Source organism: Anas acuta, chromosome 2 (assembly GCF_963932015.1).
Source record: "Anas acuta chromosome 2, bAnaAcu1.1, whole genome shotgun sequence".
Classification (NCBI taxonomy): Eukaryota; Metazoa; Chordata; class Aves; order Anseriformes; family Anatidae; genus Anas; species Anas acuta.
This window is the reverse complement of record NC_088980.1, coordinates 104,117,901-104,139,691: the sequence shown is the minus strand read 5'-3', so window position 1 is coordinate 104,139,691 and position 21,791 is coordinate 104,117,901. Positions and strand designations below refer to the sequence as shown.

At 41.9% G+C, this 21,791-nt stretch overlaps 1 protein-coding gene across 1 annotated transcript in view; it reads left to right on the top strand.

Moving 5' to 3' along the window:
- Positions 1–20,023: 20,023 nt before the first annotated feature.
- RBBP8 (RB binding protein 8, endonuclease) overlaps positions 20,024–21,791 on the top strand; it is a 41,488-nt gene continuing 39,720 nt past the window's right edge. The window contains exon 1 of the mRNA XM_068671450.1: positions 20,024–20,171. The gene's annotated coding sequence lies outside the window, so the exon portion shown is untranslated. The remainder of the gene's footprint in view (positions 20,172–21,791) is intronic.

The window sequence follows — 21,791 nt, the reverse complement described above, 5'->3', positions numbered from 1 at the left end:
TTTTAATGGTTCCCATCTGATGGGAAGCCCCTGCTTCTTTTCCACTGCTTGATCCACCTGGACTACCCAAGCCATGAGAGGAATGAGTCAGCACAAAATTTCCATGTAATTTAACCAAGATTTTAATTACCAGCTAAATCAAACAGCAGAGGGCTCAGACAACACACAATCAACTTGGGAATTCACCACCTGCCTGGCTAAAAACCTATAAACAAAACCACATTTTTTATAGGTTTCAGAACAGAAGGGAGATGAAAACCAGTGAGCATTTGATTACTTTTGCTTCCAGCATATACAAATTTCTCTTGTAGCTGGATTTAAACAGAACTACTCAAGTGAACTACAGCCATTTAGCAGCTCAGACCATAGCTTTGGGTCCATCCTCTGCAGTTTCCCAAAGATCAGACAGACAAAATATGATTTGTTCTGAGAATAGAGCCCATCCTATGTAGCTGGGTCAATGTGGGAAAAAATCATGTAAATGTCATGGACACAGAAGGAAGAGACAAATTAATGTGACACAAATTATTTCTGATATTTTGTAACTTTGTTGTGCTTGACTTGCAAGTTAAATAATGTAGTTTTTATACACAATTCCCTTAAAGGACAAAAACAAACAAACAAACAAAAAAAGTGAGACAGTACTGGAAAACTTCATGGGTAGTCATCAGGTCCCAAAAACTTAGATCCACAGCACAGCCTACGATTGTCCTGATCTACTTGGGTATTTGGTGACACAGTGGAAGACTATTGTCTATGCCCAGCCACGGGAGGGAGATGAGACAGATTTTTAGTGAGTACATTTCAAAGCTATTTGTTAGACAGCAAATGAAAGATGAAAGTTGGGAAAGCACAGTTCCATCACAGAAGAAAAATTTATTTTCTTGCTGGAAACTCCGCTCTTCTTGTTCTCCCTGGCTTCTCTCTCCAGCCCCACATCTGTTCCCACTTACCCTGCTCCCATTTTCTCACTGGGAAGCATCAGACAATCTTAACTGCAGGCACAAGTAGCTGTTCCAAGTGTCTTCGAGGGAATACATTCTTAGTTGTGCCTGTGTTCTAGTGGGTGTCCTTGCCTTACATGCAAGGCCGGGTCCACATGTGTCCCAGGCCTCAACTCAGAAAAATACTGAAGCGGAGACCTCATTGTACAGAAGTGCTTAAACCCCAAACTCTCCAGCATGCAATTAATTTTGAGAATTAATATGCATGCACTGAAGCTAGAGGAACCTCTGTGTTTGTCACTGTCTTCTAAACCAGAGCAACCTGAGACTCCTATATAGCACTTAACTTTGACACCAAGAGCTAAAAAAATGCATATAAATTACAGAGCAAATAGAGCCTTTTATATATAGAGAGAGAGGGAAAAGAAAAAAAAGGGGGGGGGGGGAGGGCAAAGGAAAAATATGGTATGATGGCAAGAAAGACTTACTACCACCCGCTAGGAGGTCATAATTTTCAAGATGACCTAATGAGGAATTTTCTTCTTCCCTTCGTTATACACTCAAAACTCAGAGCAAGAGATACTCAACCTGGCTCAGGAGACTCCTGTGTCCCTGCGTCCTCCTGACCCTGGCTGTCCCAGTGAGCCCCTGGGGCACTCATGTTGGATGTAAAAACCTCTTCTTCCTCGCTGACCTTGCCCCGGGGAAGGCTCCTTGCCCTCAGCCCTCTAGGTGGCTCAGGTGTCCTTTACAGAGAAAGCATACCGCAACCACCCAGAGGTGAAAAAAAATGCCTGAAAATGCAACCAACGCCCGTATTTGCCTATTGCTTGTGGGTAAATGATTGTGATCCATGGGAGGAACAGAGAACTGGCATGGGTAGGAGAACAACATCATAAGACCAACAGGTTGCTGCGCAAAATAATGACTTAATAGGCAATGCCTGTAAGCATTTGTTGTATTAATTAATTGCAATTAACCTGCTTCAACCATTAGGAAGATTTTCATTCTCTTAGAAATGGCAAGTATTCAGCATGCAATAAAGCCACTAAAGGCGGAAAATCATAGCCCAGAAAATCATAGGTCTAAAAGAGAAGAGTGTTAGTGTTAGCTCTCCTTTTTCAGGAGAAAAGGAGCTGACAGGACAGGACGTTTCCCACTCAGAACATGCATGCTCAGGCAAGCTGGAGGACTGTATAAAGTAGGCAGCTGGGGAGAGATGAGTAAGTCCCATCCATTCAGAGATAAAACAACTTTTTTTTCTTTTTTCTTTTTTTTTTTTCTAACACAGGATAGTCTAATGTGGAAACTGCCAACCCTTCTCCTCTCACTACTTCTTTGATGTTCATTTGCTTTAAAATTTTCCCCCTGTGATGAACAACGGAGATTGCCAGTATTTGCAAGCTCAGCAGCAAGCAGCAAGGCAGGAGGAACTGGGGATTTGCTACTTGAAACGAATCCTCAAAAATTACTGCCCACAGTCATTCCCTTGCTTCACTGGTACAGGGTGAGGGGAAGTAAACAATGTGATGGCTACAGCTATAACAAAAACTCACTAAGATTTGTAAAACTTTTATTGGAGGCTTATAAGGATACAACGTATCACTCTGAAAAGGATAATGAAGAGATTTATTTTCTCACAGCCCACCTCTCTGCACTGATACTTTTTCCTTTTTTACCAAAAGTGCCACAAGAGCAGCATCCTGCCCATGCGAGTGGGATGCTTTAAGAGGAGGGCAAGAACAGAGACAGAATATTATGGATATATAATATACCAGAACATTAACATTTCAGAATGTTACAGATATACAATACAGCAGAACATTACCGCAAGGTAATCCTTCCTCCAGGAGCACTCCCCATCTCAGCAGATGCAGCATAAAGTGCTCCTCCAAAACTCAGCCCTCGGGTCAGGATGCGCCTGGCTCCAGCAGGAGCCTGCCTGAGGGCACTAGGTGGCACTGGAAGGACTGAGTTTTGGGGGGGTTTACTGTTATTTAGTGCTTTCGGCGCCATCTGGCGGTATTAGCTGCTTTTTCTGTCGGAGTCTTATGTGACCCTGACACTCAACAGCAATCCCACTTTTGAATAAGTACAGATAACTACAATATGCAGTTGCATATTAAAATGCCATTGAGATTTTCTAATCTAAATAGTGTTCTCCCTCCTTTCTCATTATACTTTTTGAAAAGAGTTCAATATGCAGTGTCTTTATCAATTCTGACTTGGGGCCAAAAATATTTAAGCGGAGAAAATTTGGCTTAGAGAAAGGCACGCACATAATGCTAAATGAATCCTATTGCTGGATGTGAGAGAGATTTTCTGTCCTTTTCTCCACAGCAATTTGGCTTTGTATTTGTGCTGCCTTCTGAAACCTGAATCAAGTAGGACAAACCAGAGAGAGTCACAGAAAAGTGACTGGAGAAGAAGATGCGTGTCACAGAGAAGGTCAACTAATCCAAATCACATACCCATATATTCTCCCACACCACCAAAACAAAAACAAGACAAAGCAAAAGGAAAAAAAAAAATAGCAAAAGAGTTGTCCTCCATATTATTCCCCAAAGTCAGGAAAATGTTTAAGATGCTGCACAAGAACACAGACAACCTAGCAAGGTTTTTCATCCATGTAATTTGTTTGCAAGTGTCCTCCTTCCAGATTCCATTCTCGGTTTGTTTGGTCTGAACGTTTCACTAACAAATAATGTCTTATTTTACTTCCATAGCATAGTCCCCCTAGATAGAAAAGGGCATTATTTGTGTATGTAAAACTAAAGATAATGCTTTGCCATTTCCTGAACAGCTGCCCTTTCTGGGTTAGAGGCACTGTGTAACAGGTAAGCAGCAATCTTCTCAAAAGCAGGCATCCATTGCACATTTTGAAAGGCTTTCACACAACTGGGAAGACTGGGGGGGTTCATCGGGTTCATCTCAGTCTTGCTCGTGCTGAGGCTGACACACAAGATGTCAGTCTCAATGGGCTTTAACTTCTCTAGGGATGACTTTTGCTTCTGAGAACATTAACAGATGGTGAAATAGGTGCTGGCCATAGTGATGTGACAAGGAGGAGCAGCTCTGGCCCCCAGAGCTGGTGGGTGGGTGGCTGGTGATGGGGCAGCAGCCAGCAAAACCACTCCAGACGCCAGCTATGGATAGAGCTGGGACCTCCACTCATGCTGAAAGAAGGAAAGACTAAATTATCCCCCCTGGGATTACCCTCAGTGGCGCACCAGAGTTTTGATGACCCTTGGTATCTTGCCAACAGTTCCTTCAAGTTGTTATCATCGGCCACACTGCTGCCTGGGGCCAAGGCTGGAGGTGGGTAGCGGGTAGGCACCGGGACGTGGGGTGGGCAGCTCTGCAAACCGCCAGGCCGAGTACGCTCACCAGGGAAATTCAGAACCGAGCGTGAAACTGTTGATCTACCTAAAAACTGAATCACCTCGCGCGCATAATGAAGGCAGAATTTGCATCAGAAATCCATACAGCTGTTTGGAAAGGGGAACGTTGCCCTCAGGGACAAATCCACTCCCTAACACCCAGCCTCAGCGTCTCCCTCATGCCTGGCCAAGATCCTCCCCCTCATGAGGAAGAATCCTCCCCCCGAGGCGCCTGAGCAACAGTGGAGCAATCCCAAGGAGGCTGCTTTATTAAATTAAATGTCCTCGTGGGAGGATGCAATACGTTTTTTTTTCTTCTTCTTCTTCTTCTTTTTTCTTTTCCCCCTTTTTTTTTCCACATGAACCTCCCTTCTCAGAAAATAGGAAGGACTGAGCCTTTTGTGTGGCAGAATTCAAACCAAACTTTTTCTCTTTCTTCTTTTTTTCCACCCTTTTTTTATTTTTTATGTTGAGCATGCATAAAAAGTAACAGATTTCCAAAATCAGGTTGTCTCTTCTTTCAGACCTGATTACTCACTCCAAGTTCATCATTAGAATGGTGCAATGTGGAGCCATGTTTTAAGCAGAACTCCCCAATGAAAACAATAAGGAGTGTCCCGCCTAAATTAATACCACAACATGTCCCATAGAAAATAAATAAAAGCTAAATCAAGCCAAGTCTGTTTCATTTAGGCCAAATGTGGGAGTTTTGCCTTGAAGAAAAAACATAGGAATTTGGTCTTGTTCTGTTCTAAAATAAATTAATTTAAGAAATATATCCTAAATAATCAAGACAGACAAATGTTTTGTATATAAGTAACCAGGACTACATCCCTGAAATACAGAGGAGAATTCTGTGCAGATTTAATATACAGATTTCTATATACAATGCTCAGAAAATCTCAAATCCAATATTTTTCTTTACTTTCTAAAGTCAGCATTTTTTTTACTTTAGTTAGTGTAAGCCCCTCTACAACACACTCCTTTTTTCTGCACCATTATTTGCATGCTGCTGATAGGACCATAAATATAAATTATCATTGTAGACGCCCCTTAGAAGGTCTGTAGAAGCCCCTTAGAAGGACTGTATTTTTGGTAGGGTAAATGTTTTACATGGTAGATATGCCGATTTCTCAAATACAGTTCTGTTTGTTGGACAGATGCAAACTTGATCTCTATAGTACATTTCTGGTCTGAAAAACTATTCTAACAATAGTAGCATGGGGCTTGGCTTTTATGATCACTTAGTGACTTAATATTCTAGTGTAAATTTTCTTTAAAAACTATTTTTCTAACCTCACATGGTGCAAATTTGGTATAGGGCATAAAGGCCAAGCTGTATTACCTTGGTAGTTTACAGGTGACATAAATAAACAAAAAGCATAAGATCAGATCTTGATGCCCCTGTGCAGCTTCAATAACATAGTTGGCATGGGTATGACCACCATGGCTACTTCTAGACTGCATTTCAAGCTTAAGTCCCAACACATGCTTGAACTCCAATTTGTTTCATGTCTCTGAATATTAACACCCAAACGGCAGGAGCTTCACACAAGCAGAGGTTTGAAGTCACTCTATCCCTTAACCCAGATTCAAGCACATGCCTGTGTAAACTCAGCACAAGTTTGCTGCTCACAGCAACATTACATGTTGTCAATCTTAACACAAACAAGTCAGCCCAAGAGCCTGCTAAATAAGCTGGTGTCTGCAGCAAGACACTATAGGTTATGGAGGCTGCTGAACCATACTTTAGGGCCAGAACCATACTTTAGGGCAGACACACTAAGTGTGTTTAGTTTCAGGCAGTTTTCTGGCTTGTGCTTTCTGGTTTACCACCAAGTAAGGGAGATGCAGCCTACCTGGCCCAGATTTTCTTGATTCTTCTTAGACCAAAAGCAAACTCTACCTCTGTGTTTGTTTATACACACCAAAAATGTACTTCAGTCAGAAAAAATGATATGTAAAAGTTCATGATTGTGGCACAGGGAGCAGAATTGTGAAATATGTGCCATTTTTACCCAATGGTTAAATCCACCTCTGCAAGACACTTCCCATTTTAAGATCATGTTTTTCCTAAGATGGAAAAGATAGCCAGGATGTCAGAAGAGCTTTCCAGTCTGCTGTTGATTATTTCTTCACAGTTCTTGAAGATGCTGAACAAAATGGCAACACTTGTTCTGAGAAGGGAGACTGCACCAACAACAGACAGTGTGAACTCTTCTTCCAGCTAAACAGTTGGTACAACACTATGTGTGTTGTACCATCTTGCAGTTATATTGTTCAGACATTTTACTTTTACCAAGGGTTGGGGTTGTTGTTTCCATCCAGTTATCTTCCTGGGTTTCTGTTGAGAGCAACCTCATGGTCCTGTCACTTGGGAGAGGTGTACAAATAAAATTGGCACTGCACTATGGATTAGAAAAATTAAGAGGAAAATTAGAGGTCAGATTTCTTCTATGCATGCTGTACAGGTCTCTTATTCATGTAGCCTCCAAAGCAGAATGGGTTTTAAATGTCTTGCTAGAAAGAAAAATAATATCAGAATAGAAAACAGAATTACAAAATTCTTGGTTCCCCAGCTTTGCTGAGACCCACAACCTCTTCCTTTTGCCCTCCTCCAAACATAAATGGCACCTGAACTTTCTTTGGCATGCAGAAATTCTCATCTATATGATCCAATGACTCGCCTCACTGGTCTTTTGGAGTATAAATACCTTTTCTTAAAAGACGGAAGGTCAGATTTGTTAAAGGCTTCACAACTCTACCCATGACTACCAGGCTGTTGCAATGTAATGACTCCAGGAGATAGGTCTACAGTCCTAGTGTTAAGGAATGCAATTTGAGCCTTTGCCGGCACAGACATGTCACTGATGCTACTAAAACAAAACTTGAGCGAAAATTTGTTTCAAGTCTTTACTTGCTTGCAATGGAAAGTTTGCTGGCAGCTGTTGTCATCATTAGCCTTGTGGCGATGTTTTTTTTCTGAAGTGTCTTGTGTCTTATTGAAGCTTAACGCTTGTTAAGTTGGGAGGGGACTTTGGGTGATCTGCCAACAGCAGACAATAAAGTGTTCTTTTCTCCTGTTGTAACAGAGTCGTAAGTTTTGGTTTATGGATAATGGCAGCTACACACAGTAAATTAAAACACACACAAAAAAGAGGAAAACATGAGGCTTTTCTCTTAAGTAGTCCATTTAGACCATTATAGGCTCCCCTAGGGTTTTAAATACAATTGTAAAAACACCCTAATTTTTCACCATTAACTATTTTATTTTCCTTGTAGGCTTAGGGCATGCATTTTTATAGCTACATCCCTCTCCAACGACCCCAGCTTTAAATGCTTTGAGCTGGATTTCTACCGCTCCACCTTGCCATGTATGTCCTAACCAGCAGGGAAAGCTGTGGTCCGGAGAATTTGGAGTCTGCATTCTTGGAGACCTTCAAAAGCCACCTGGATATGGTCCTGAGCATCTGGCTCCAGGTGGTCCTGCCTGAGCGTGGTGTTGGGCCAGGAGACCTCCAGAGGTCCCTTCCAACCTCAGCCAGTCTGTGGTCCTGTGAGAATACCTGCTCCTCGCTGCCTGGCCCTGAGGAGCTCAAATTCGTCACCTGCTTGTACACTCCCCTCTGGTTTTGTCCACTTAATCTGAATTGCTGGGATGGATGATGGTCTAGGTATTACAGATGGCCCCGATACATTATCTTTATCTTGTAAGCTGACAGAGAGCTGGCTGTATCTTGAAATCTGCCAAAGAACCCAGGAATAAACCACTGAAGCAAACCAGGCAGCCCAAAGGAGTCTCACAAGTACATTGGCCCTGTGTGGTGAAGCCAGAACACATGGCTTAGCAAGCTGTCAGAGCTGTGGGACACACTGCAGGATGTCTGGTATCTGTTGGCATGAAATACCAGAACCACTGAAGTCCACTAGCTTTGGCACAGAGGCTCTTTGATGCGTCCTGCAAGGAGACTTGAAGGTGCTACCCCCCTACACAGTCACACAGAAGCCTCAGGCTCTTAGGTTCAAGTTCCAGTTCATTATCATACGTCAGGTCCAGCAAAGGCTAATCCCATTAAGATAATTAAAAAGCAACCAGGCACCTTCAGCAGAAAGAAAAAAGACTAGAAGCCCAAGCAAGGAGTAGCATGTTTTGCCCTTTGATTGTGGTTTTCCTTGTTTGCTTAAGTTGCTGGAGCCCTTGAAGTTACATAAAGCAAGCATGGCCAGGGACTGGCATTGTTTTAGCAGCATGAGGAAATTAGACTGTAAAAGAAGTCTGGGCCCACCGCAAGATTTGTGTGATTTAACCCAGAGCTCTGTGGGTAGCTCCTGGGATGGAGACGTGGGTTAAATGGGGGATTCAGTTCCTTGCAGCAACCCCAGCTCTTCATGGTGACCCAGGGCCTCTTCATCTCGCTCTCTCCTTGCTCTTCCTCTGTACACCGGCCAGGATGGTGGTACACCAGCATCTTACCCTCCCTCTTCTCATCTCCTGGAAGGGCAAATCCACAGGAAGGGAGGTACTGGTAGCTGCCCCCACACAGACCGCACAGCACAGCAGGACCACGCGGCATGGTGGTGCTACCACACGAGCAAGCCAGCCCTGTCCGTGCTCACGCTGGCACACACAGAAGGGTTTTTGCTTCCCCTGCCACAGTGCAGCTCTGGTGAGGTAGGGAGACGGCAGGCGAGAGCCACTTTCTGCGCCCCTAACAGTATGAAGGAGATGATAGGCATACATAACCTAAACCTGATGTGCAATTCAGGAAAGTGGGATTAATTAACTGTCTTGGCACTTGGCCTTGATTCTAATGTTAGCATGTATTTATGTATTATAAAGCATGAAAATCATGGAAGTGTTCCTCTATTTGTCACGCTGTGCAGCTCATCAGGGAAAGTACTGCAGAGAGGAAGCCAGCTTCTGTCCTCACGCATGCTCCGTCTGAGGAAACAGCATCCATGCTGTTAGCTGTCTCTAATATGTTGTGCAAGGACAATAAGCACAGAAACAGCATTCCACTTGTTGTCTGTCTGCTGTTTCCTAAGAGGCCAGTTCAAGTAATTCTCTTGATCTCCTGTGAGGACAAGCTGAGGGAGTTGGGGTTGTTCAGCCTGGAGACGGCTCTGGGTAGACCTTCCAGTGCCTAAACAGGGAAGCTACAGGAAAGCTGGGGAGGAGCTCTTTGTCAGGGAGTGGAGTGACAGGATGAGGGAAAATGGCTTTAAACTACGAAAGGGTAGATTTAGATTAAAGGTTAGGAGGAAATTCTTCACTGTGAGGGTGGTGAGACACTGGCACAGGTTGCCCAGAGAAGCTGTGGCTGCCCCATCCCTGGAGGTGCTCAAGGCCAGGCTGGATGGGGCTTTGGGCAACCTGGTCTGGTGGGAGGTGTCCCTGCCCATGGCAGGGGAGTTATAACCAGCTGATCTTTAAGATCCCTTCCAACCCAAACCATTCTGTGGTTCTATGATTCTGTGATCTAGCCCTGGAATCCCAGACCCAGCCAGAAGCCTGAGGTCAGTCACCTGGTAGACTTTTAACAGGTTCTCTGCACTTGCACCTTTTCCTAGTTTTCTTTCATGGTGCTTTATGCCTTTAAATCTTTCTACATTAAAAACAAACAAACAAACAAACAAACAAAAACTAATAAAGAAAAGAAACAAAATTTAGCATTTTTGACAATGACCTCCTCCAAATTTCTCTGAAAGGCTTGTGCTCTGTCCCTGCAGAGACAGACAAACTCAAGCTGTCAGCACAGGACAGGGTCCTTCCTCTTGTTCTGACCCAAACATTTAAATGAAAAAATGTAATGGAAGTTTCATCTCTCTTTTTTTTTTCCTTTTTTTCCTTTTCCTTTTTTTTTCCTTTTTCCTTTTTTCCTTTTTTTTTTTTCCTCTTTTTTTTTTTCGGGATATCTTTAAAAGTATTTTGCACCTCAGTTTTTACTTCCTGAGGTATTGAGATGGCTAGCCTGCTTAATGGAAGTGCACTAATGGAAGTGCAAAGATCCCAGCTGAGCCAAGCAATTCCTCAAAATAAAGGGAAGGTTATGGTTGCTCAAAATTAGCCAACTGTCATGTTAACGGGAACAGACCTTTAATTAAAAAAAAAAAAAAAAAAAAAAGTCTAAGTGGCTGTCCCAAGATAGATATTATGTCCTTTTGCTTTTGAAGTGTACCTAAAGCTCAGGTTGCTGTCCTCTGGTGCTAGGGCTCTGTAAGCAGCAGTAACGTATGGATTTCAAACATCAGTCACTGCTGGGAGACAATGAACAAAGGGCCAAGCAAAAGGGAGGAAAGAACTCAGAGCCAAATTCAGGTCACATGCCAGGTGAGATGACACCGGTTCAGTCTGTTCACTTGTCCTAACGAGGCCCTACTGCCATCTGCCCACATATTTCTATCTTTCCGGTGTTGTTGTCACAGCAAGTCCTTCATTCTTCTGACAAAAAGCCACCTGAACTATTGTCTGTGTATTGATTTGGTTGATTTGCTGCCTGTGTAACTCAGAGCATCATTAATCTGATACAGAGAGAACTGCTTGAAAGGCTTTGACTAAGTACAATATCAGGTGTCACCCTGGGCTTTAGAGCACAAAAAGTACAGATACCACAAACAAAAGGGCCATATTCAGCCTGGTTTAACTCTTGAACTGAAATGAGAAAAAGTTGCTTGGATAAAGATGTTTTCCTGATTCCTTAGCATGCTGCTGGATTGATCCTGCTGTAAATGATGGTGACTGGAAGCATTCTTGTTCCTGTTTTCCAGGTGCTGGAATTGTCTGGTTTCTTGGAGGACTGCAATATGCGTAGCAGAAGGTGCTGTGTCTCTGTCATCCCTGCTGTTCACATGAACTCCTTCCTATTCACACCCTAAATGCTTACTACCGGTGTCAGCTGCTCCCTTCTCCAACCCTGGCCTTGACAACGCTTGCCAAAAACCACAGCACACAGTGCTGCCATACAGGCAAGTGTTTTTGGAGTGTGCTCTCTCATCCCCAGTGAGATTTTCAGCACTGACTGTGCTCCCTGTGTTCCTACAACACATCCCTATGCACCCCAAAAGGAAAGGTGAACTATTTCTTAAGGTCAACCGAAGAAGAGAGGATGTCAGCCCTCCAAGAAGAGGTGCAATAGGACTGCTATGAGCCTTGAAGCAGAACATAAAACGTAGTGCCTTGTCCACCTTTTCTGTACCTGATCACTCCTGATATCCCTTGCTCCCAGGGCCTCGGTTTAACCATTTTGTCATGCTTATGGCAGCCAGAAACTCTCAGGGTTTTGCCAAAGATAAATATAACTTGAATTCTCAGTAATTCTGGTGTTCCTTAAAAGAAACTTTGTGAGGCAATCCAGTGTGGTAACTTCTGAGCCCCAAATAAACTTATTTTTATGTTAAAAAGGGCATCTCAATGTGAATGGCAGAGACTGGGCCAGATCCTGCCTTATTTTTAAGCAAACAAAGTAGCAGGGTGCCAGAGCAAAACTGAGATTTTGCTTTCTTTCAGAGTACATAAATGGGCCAAACACGGCCTAGAAATTTCCAAAAAGAGATGAAAGGGGAAACTGAAGTGACTGCTTTTGTTTTTTAAACCAACTATAGTACGAGCTGAAATCAACACCATTGTGCCATGAGATTCACCGAGACCAGAATGCCTTTTGTTGGTTGTTGGTGCTATTCCTCTTATCTAACATTGTAAATAGCTATGACTGATGAAAAACAAACAAACAAACAAGAAAGTAAAAAAAAACTATTTTCTGAAGAAAATTCACCTAGTATTATTGGTGACCCAAGCAGAGTACCTATGACAAAAAAACAACTTCTCTCTGTCACTGCATTATTGTTTCCTACTAACAGTAAGAAAACAACCTGGAGATTAGCCATTGATAAATGGTTTATATTTCCTCAGATGTAAGTTTCCCTTTTTACACTGCAATTCAAACAATCGAGTCTATGTCAGGTTGTCAGCAACGCGTGACAATAGTTTCCTGTAACAAATAGGCCATGTTCCAATACGCACATTCCACTTACATTAATCCTTGTACCGCTTTCTGATTAAAATACAAGAGGCAGACACGATTGGAAAAACAACAAAGATATCATCCGAGCAGTAAGTATATAAGTGCGCTGAATTCTTAGAAACCAGCATTGATGACACTGGGCTGTCCCAGGGCTTCTCAGCATGTAGGCAAGATCGGATCTTGGCACCCTAAAAAGGAGGACACAGTATCTCACCTGTGCCGACAACACTCAGTAGCTGATGGTTTAACCCCTGCTGCTGCAGTGAAGAAAGTGGAAGTAGTGTTTGCCCCCGCAAGGAGAGAAGTTTTCTCCCCAGAATAGCCACCATCCATCTATTTCCTTGGCCTTTTTGCTGATGAAACAGCTAGATACCTGGCTGCACAGGGGATACAGAAATTTTCTTCTTGGGCAACAAGCACTTCCAGTTTCTTCCAGTGTAGGGACTTAGCAGGCCCCTCGCCAGTCCAGTTTATGAAACCTGTTTCATCCCTCAGTTCTGTCTGCCACCACAAAATAGTTTGAGACAATTTTCTGAGGAATCCTAAAACATAAAACCTAAAGAGCAACAGATCAACAAAAGCAGAAAGCACAACAGGGCAAATACTTCCCATACGTACACTGAGATCATCCACCTTAGTCTAGAAAAATAAATACATGCATTTCATTAGTTGAATATTTTGTACCTTAATATATTCAAAGAAAATCTACTTAAGAGGTAACAGAGCCTATATCCTACCTCAGATGTGGTTTAATACCTTACACTTTTTCTCCTGTGTCATATAGAGCTTAACTGAAATATGTAGTCTCTGATATTTATTCTTAGAATTAATCATATTTCTGTATTTGCTTGAACATGAGTGTCAGAAGAAAATATGACAGGCAGTACCTATACACTGTTTGTTCGCTATTCTGTGTACATTTTGAATTGCCTGGGGTGGGGGAAGGTATTCTCTCAGATTTTTATTTAGCTTACCCATTTTCGTTTACTTAGCTCAATAGTTTGTTAGGCAATAGTCTTCGCTGTCTTTTAGGTTCCTATTTGCCACCATTTTATGCAGCATACTGCCTAGTCCTGCCTGTGTATGAGTCAGCCCAGTTATAAGAAGGTAGGTGGAGAACCTGTGTTTGGGCCAGCTCAGGAGAGGGATGGTTACCCAGTTAGTTTTGGCTAGAAATAGATTGTCAGGGTGGTGTTTTTTCCCCTCATAGATGTGGTTATGTTAATTCTAGAGGGTGCATCAAAATTATTTTATGCAGTGTTGGGCCAAACAAAGAATGGCTTTACCAGCATGTTTGGATTTTGCATTTCTAGATGCTTACATAAGAAGAAAACCACACGGCTGCAAACCATACAGGTGGGTCCATTTCTATAACTCCTGATCAAATTCCAACCATTTTACTTTCTATAAAACACTTGTTAAAATATGATTTAGTTCCTTAAGATGAAATTACTGGGAGAACTTGCACAAGGCATGGTAGGAAAGTCCTTTTTAGATAACTGAATTAGATGACACCTAATTCACACACTTTATAAGAACCAATACTAGAGGAGGTGCTCCAGGTCAGCCTTGATGACATTTCTGCCCGCTTAGTGCTAACCCAGGAAGAATACAAATGAATCTCACACATGGGATATGAGCGAGTTTCAGTAGGTAACTCAGGTCTCAGCTATACAAGGCAATTCCTGCAGAGTGGACTAGGGAATGCCACGAGGATCACTAGTCAGTCCATGTTGAAAGTAAGACAAACTATGCTTATTACAAGTGTTAGTTCAGAAGGAACTAGGGCAAAGTAGCTAAAGAGCTGTAAATTCACACCTTAGCTTACTTCCCTCCAATTTTCCTGTCAGACAAACTGTTGAAGATGAGATTTTAAACTGATAGCCCTGAACAAACCCAAAAAGTTGTCTGATCACTGAAGTTTGCATTCAGACTAGACTTCCTAGCTTAGCTGAGCTGACTACCGATGGAAATCAGCACAAGTGGCTGCAGATGAAATTAGTTTAGCTTAACTGAAGCATTCCAAAAGCTGTTCTACAATGAAATACAGTGGCATCTTTTTTCTCAGATAGCACAACTCAGAGTCCTGAAGAACTACAGGACAGATCCTGGTTTTGCTTCAGGTGGAGACTTGGACAAAGGCTATCTGAGCAGCCAGTCCCGACACAACTGTCTTCTCGCAGGAGCTCATGGTAGACCCAGAAAAAAATATGCTTTCTTTAAGGTAAATTCCCACTTCCTCTGGAATTTTCAGAAGCTCAAAGTACTTAGGGTAGCAACAATACTTGCATTGTGTCTGTATTGTACTTGACTCTTTTTTCTTTTTTTTTTTTGATCACTAGAGCATAGAAAATACAGTGGTGTTATGCACAGCACCGTAACCACAGTGCAAAAAAAGAAACTTGACCGGCATCGTGTAACGAAGAATCACTTCAAAGTAAAAATCTTTCCTGTGCAGGTGAAGAGTTTGTGTTTTAGCCATACAGCTCTCCCAAGGGAGGAAAATCTAACACAGAAGACATTGTTAAATCACAATTACATTTTCTATGCTTGTTTGTTTGTTTAGTTGATCCCACCTCTTCAGCAATAAACAGTTTAGGAATGAAGAAAATGTATTGTATCATTTCCAGAGTTAGTCCAGCAATGTACTAGCATGGTAGCTGTAAGTCAGTATAGAGTTTCTCCATGAAATTAAGACTTGAACAACATTAGTGTTACAGGAATAAGGTTTTAGGTATGTGCCAGGTTCCAGAATTTTGATTTTTGTATCTTTTATGTATTGAAAAGGGCTGAGTACTTGCCCCTCAGACACACTACCAGTGATGGTTTTGTTTTAAAATGAAGCATAGACTTTGTTTAACAGTGGGCCCATCACTTTTGCCTGCCCTGCCCAGGTTTGCCAGCACTGCAGCTATCTTCTGATTCTATGACATGACTCTCTCGTAGGTGCAGAATAGATACAACTGACCACATATGACAGAAGCTGAGGAACAACAAATGGAAGAGAGGAGATTGGATGAAACAAGTAGACCCAATTCATCTCCCTGTGGGATCCATTAATTTTAACACAAATTAATTTAGTTCAGTGTGATTAAGCCAAGACTTAAGGAACTGCTCAGACACCTGGGGACAGTGGATACCTGTTAGAGGTATTGAACTTAATATAAGAAACAGTGACAAATAGGACCAAAGAAAGGTTGTCACAAGACACAGGTTCTTTCCTCTTTATATAAAGAACAAATTAAATTAAAATTAAAAAAAATGAGAACGTGAGAACATAACACATTTGTTTTTTATTATGGATATCCATGGGAAACAGTGGACATTGTTAATGAATCAGACACATGAGCTACATACATACCAGTTTTTATCGGTTTTCTATAGGTTACTCATTTGATCTGAGAGTGACTACTTTTGAAACAAAAGCAGATAACCAGATTCAGCATCCCTTTTTGCAGTGCCTTTTAACTTAACTATGTTGTAGCTTGTGAAGAGGATGAAAAAGCAGATTAGCTACTTTGGAGACAGACTGGTGAAGGAAGACTGGTCTTATTCTGTATATTCTATACATACAGTCATAGCTCTCAACAAATTACTGTCATTTAACCTTAGAAGAGCAACCAGTACAGAAGCAAAACCACTAAAAATGATGAAGTGCATTTCCTTAAAAATGTTCTTATGATTCCTCTTTTCTGACATGCAGCACAGTACCTCAACGCTTGTCAAGGCAAAAGGACACGTCTGACACATGGTGTTACCTGGCAGGCAAGAGGCACAATGGAGAAACCCTGTGACACAGCTGGGGAGTCTGCCGCTTAACAGGCTTCTCTGAGCACAAGGCATTACTACGCAGTGTGCTTTCCTGCTTATTGCGACAGGACGCAGCTACACCTCTCCCACAGAACCAAATTCACCAGAGTAGATGGTGACAGCTGGTTAGTGATCTCTTGGGCAATGCGCTGAACTGATCCAAGCGCATCTATGGTTCACAGGCTTACTCTGAGGTCCCTGATATCCCATAGGAATCCCGCATAGGAAGCCTGTTGCTTAAGACAGTATCATCTGAAAAAGAAGAAAAATAACAGAAAAGTATTTATTAATTAGACAAAAAAAAAAATACAGCAATGCCACTTCTGTTTCATGCATTATAATTCTCGACATTATAACAAATATGTCATTAGGAAATCAGTAGTAACAACGTTTAAAACTGTTCTTGCTCAGAAAATCATCAGAAAATACTTTTTTTTGCATCCTTCAGCCCACTTAGAGACAGTTGGCTGCTACCTACCTGCCTGCCTGCTCCATCCAAGATAGGACTTGGTCTGTTTTTCAGGTTGCTGTTTATGAACCAAAGGTCTCACTGTCCTTGCACTGCTACACGACCAGTCAAGAAGAGAGATATTACCTAACTCTGATAGGGTGTGGGGGCATATGCGTTATCTGAATTTGTTTGTGAAAGCACTGAGCAGCTTTTGATAGCTACAGGGAGGTATGTTGTAAACTCTCTGTAATGAATACTTGTAGACATGAATGTTTGTGCATACCTTTACTATAAGAACAAGTTCAAGCCTGCACCATTTAGATTGTCTTACTTTTCAGAATTGCATCTCTCTGAGTCTCTTCTCCCGAAGATTTTATGTGATCATTGTATAAGTTGGAAGAATTTACAGACAAGCATTATGTGACTTTTCTCAGCTGAAGTTGCAGATGAGAAAAAAATATATAATTTATTCTCAATTGTAAAAGCATTTAAGAATAGGTTTGATTTGAAAAAGATCCCCTTATGGTAAATTATATTAGAAATAAGAAAGGATTTAGATTTCTTTACTTCTTCAGGAGGAAAAGAAATCTCTTTCACAGACAACTCCGAGCAAATCTGATAGTACAATATTTAGCTCCATGGTATATGTATTTTTAGAACTGTCATGAGTTACAAGGCTGAGAAGAATGGTCAAGTGATGCTTATCCAAAGCTGTACTGATACATACAATTACCTTTATCTCTAATACCTTTGATTTTTAATTCTGAAAAAAAAAATAAAAAATAAAAAAATCTGCAACTCATGGAAGTGAGGCCATAAAAGCATAATTTAGGGCCTCAGCCCTGCTAGCAACCATACATGAGAAGACCCCACTGACTGTGTAAAGTGTGTACATGGTGGTTTAGGTTTGGAAATGAGAAAAGGTGTTCTAACTCTTTTTTAAGGTACCAGATCAAGTAATCAAATCAAATAATAAAGATCTCTTTTGTCCCTGTACCCTTCAGGCTCCAGTAAGCAGTTAAATCGCAGGCCAAATGTGTTTTAAAGGCCCAGTATGGGATCTGCTGTAAGGCACCAGGTTTAATCTAGAGAAAAGGTATTGAGAAAGCTGGCACCTATTATAGCCACTATTATCCATTTATTATATCCACTTAAAATTGGTCCAGATGTTCTCCCCTCAGTCCTGCTGTTGGCGCGATGAACTCAGGATGCAAGAGGAAAAATTTCAGATGGCATCTTTTATGAAGCCAGCTGATACAGCTGGAAGGAGTAGACCAACTTTGAAGCACAACAGCTTTTCTTTAGTCTACTGGGCAAGCAGAACCTTTTCCACATTGTATAGTCTAACAGCTATTTGGGGTTGTAATTTACCTATGTTAATCAGTTGGGCAGTTTATCCAATTACAGGACACCCATTAAAACAAATTGAAGGCAGTGTTTCCAGATGTAGTATTTCCATATTGGACGTGAATTTGCAGTTCCAAATGTAGTGGCTGTGAAAAGTGGTTGGAGTCTTTAATAACTTCAGTTTCACATGGCACCAAAAGTATCGCATATCTAGAAACCAGTATCTCCATCACAGTTGGCACCGATGCCCAATCATTCAGTATAGCCCACTGAATCACCAAAACCACTTCCTGCAAAGGACTCTCCTGTAAATCACTTCTCCAATACTGACCAAGCCCAGCCCTGCTCGGTTGTATGAAATCATACCCTAAGGTGGTGTGACTGCAAGCACAAACAGGGTACATCTGTCATTTCAGCTCTGTTAGTAATCCAGTTGCTTTCTTCAGAATTAAGCCTTTTCAAGGCTGTCAGAAAATGCAGTCTTAGAAGAAGGGTAACTATAGTGCAATAGTAGCGCAATAATCTGAGTAGAGCGTATATAAATATCAGCATTTTTTCTTTTACCTATTCTGGTCAATGATGAAAGAGCTCCCCATGTTGCACAACACCGGTAGAATTTGATGGTAACTTCCTGTTGTGACTACTTACTAGTTGTCTGGAAACTATTATTGAAATGGGTAAGTAAGAAATGAAGACCTAAAAATAAATTAGAAAAAATAAATAGGATAAATTATACCACTGTGGGATCATTTTAGGAACAAACACAGGTTTCAAAGGTCACTTAGAGTCTCTGACAACATTAAATAGAGACAAATGTGTCAAGATAGAGCTTTTAAATTTAAGTGCATGAATAAAAGATTAAGGAATCTACCTAAGCATAGGTTTAGCAGACTGATTGTATGATCACATTTCCAAAAAAGTACTAACTTTCTGCAGCTCCTACTGATTTTAGTCAACATCTCCGACAATCACAGCAGGAGATCTGAAAATTATGGTCTATATTTGTATTTGAAAGAAAGTAATAAGTTTGCACAGATGCAGGGTTCTGTTGGGGCATATCCTGCCTACAGCTTGAATAAATATGCTATATGCAGGACTGCGGTGCAAGTATTCTTGCCCCCCAGCCATGAATACGAAGCAGCGCAGCTGCTGCTTACAGCCCGAGTGCTATTGTAACAGGGCAGCTGCTGTATCCTTCAGAGAAGGGTGTTGCCTCACAAGTAGTTCCTCATGGTTATGGAAGCATGTCCCAGACACTTCATGTTCTCTGACCTGGTTCACCTTGAAATATCATGTGCGGTAATTCAGGGCGAGCTGCCACTGACCCAGAGCTCCAGCGAAGGCACGAGGTGCACATTCCACGCGCCAAGCTCCCCAGCTCCCTTCGCCCGCACGTAACAAAGCCGTGCTGAGTCCTACACATGCAGTAGGTATGCTCAGACACTTAGAGCAGGACTGGAAATTAGGTGAAATTAGAGCCTGACTTTTGTTTGTCTGTGTGCTTGTTGCTGTTGTTTTCTTTGCTGGTCACACTCGAGATTTGGTGTTATTTGATTATAAGAAGTGTGCAAGGTTAGTACTCTAAAAATGATATTTTCTTTCCCGTTTCCCTCTGCACTTATGCTGAGCAAGACCTCTAGCCCAGTGCATCAGCACCTAAAATGAAAGAAGCCGTCTAACAATACGATCTCGCTCCATGTACCGAGGATGGATCACTCCCCCACCCCGCAGTGAATTATTTTGCTGCAGGCTACATCATTCTCCCGGAGCGGGGAGCTGACAGAGGCGTGAATAATTCCCCGTGTGGTGCACACGCAGCCTCCCTCCCCGTGGAGGCGAGGCGAGGCGAGGCGAGGCGAGGCGGCGAGCTGAGCCGCAGCATGTTGGGCCCGGCCTTTGATGCGAACTGGTTGCACGGGTTCCCAGCGCCCCGTGAACCGGTCGGACGGGGCTGTTGTGCCAACAAATTCTGGTATGATTCCACGCTCCCCAGGATGCAGGAACCTGCCCGGCCAGTTAAATGAGAGGCAGATTAGGTTATCCATTGCACATTGTATATATCTCAGGCGCGGCAGCTCTCCGCTCGGCACTCTCTAGTGTGGTCCACGGTGGCTTCCGCATCTCACTTACACTTGAGGTTTATAGCCGGAGGGGGAGTCAATAGTAAATATTTATCACCCCGATCAAGAACTGAGCTTTTCACAATTCAAACAGAAGGGTGAGTTTTGAAAGTCTTTCTTTAAAATTCGTTTAAGATAACCTTAAGCAAAAATGTCTCTTGTGCTTGAAGTGGTATAATGGCTATCTCCTTAACGTGCCCGGGTACCGCCAGTCTCTGCGGTGCTCGCTGCCAGCATTTTCGTGAGAGCGGCTCTCCGACCCCGCTGTGTGCAGCTCAGCATCTGGCTGCAGGAGCACTGACTGGAGAGACAGCTAAGGAGCTAAGCGCAGGAATGAGAGAAGCTTCCCTGCCAATGACTTAGTGTATTGAGCATGCCACTGAAGTGCTGCCTCTTGGTCTTCTCTTTTATACAGCATTTTTGTAATCCCTGCCTGACACTAACACTTGTGACAAGGCAGAGTGCCACTCCAGTAAGACGTCTGCTTACTAATTCTATCTAGGCTTTTTTTTAATTATTCAGTTTTATGAAGTGAGTTAATTAAACCTAGAGTTACATGCTTGGAACTGGCTTCTTGGTAAGATAGGAAATGTACTTGTCATTCTTACTGCTTTCTTTCTGCATACTTCTTAGAAACATTCCTCTTTAGAAAATAATGAGTAACGGTGGTGGCAGTGGTAACGAAAAGCAGTCCTAGTCACAAAGAGCAGGCAGACCTCAAGGTTGCGCCCGTACCTGCAACTGAATCCATTCACAGGTATGGTGTCAAATAAGAAAAATTAAACAGTGTGAAAACAAAAGCTGTGGAATCTGGTAACTGATTAACTACCGGAGCACAGAAGTACTTGCTGAGCTGAATAGAAAGGAATGAAGACAGGTTTTGTCATGCCTGTTAGGACAAAATAACTCTTTAACTTAAGTAAATGAGAATCTTCTCACCATCCGTGTAACTACATTTTTGAAAACCCTCGCATAGGTACTTCCATCTCCCTGGAAATCTTAATTTAGTCTGTCTTGAAGTGAAACAATTACAAGTTCTCTTTCATGATGTTAAAAAAAAATAAATAAATCGGTGTCCCCAGTGGACATAAACCACTAGATACAAAAAGATTTATATGGGATTAGGTAAGAGTTTATGGTAGTCACATAACAGGAAGGTTGGGTTAAGGAAGTGTTTACTGCTTGCTATTTCCAGGTTGATGTGAAAATGAACATTATCCTCTTGTAGAGCGCCAATAAAAAGGCCTCCTGAGCAGCTGAAAAAAATCAATGAACAGAAAATTGAAAAGACCTTCTCATTAGCAGCATTGCATCTCTGTGTTAAAATTGTTCTTTAAGGTGTGGGGTATACACAGAAAATAACATAGGGAAAGTCTAGCACTCCCACAGAAGCTGCAAGTGTTCATCAGAAAAAAAAAAAAAAAGAATTTATCATTGCAGTTGGTTTCCCTGTCAAATACAGAATGACAAATTGCTAAGGAATAAGCGATTCTCAAAAGCCAAAATTGTAACTGGCTGAACCATGTGGTTTGAGCAGAGACTATGTAGAACCTATAAAATGCCACAAGGGAGCTTTGATTTCTAAAGCTATAGATGGGAACACGGTACATTTTTAAAAAGATAACATTCAAAGCAAATAAAAAAAAATACTGCTTGCCATCTTCTGCTTCTGCAATTTGTTTTTCTATTTGGGTTTTCCTTTGCTGTTTTTTTTTTGT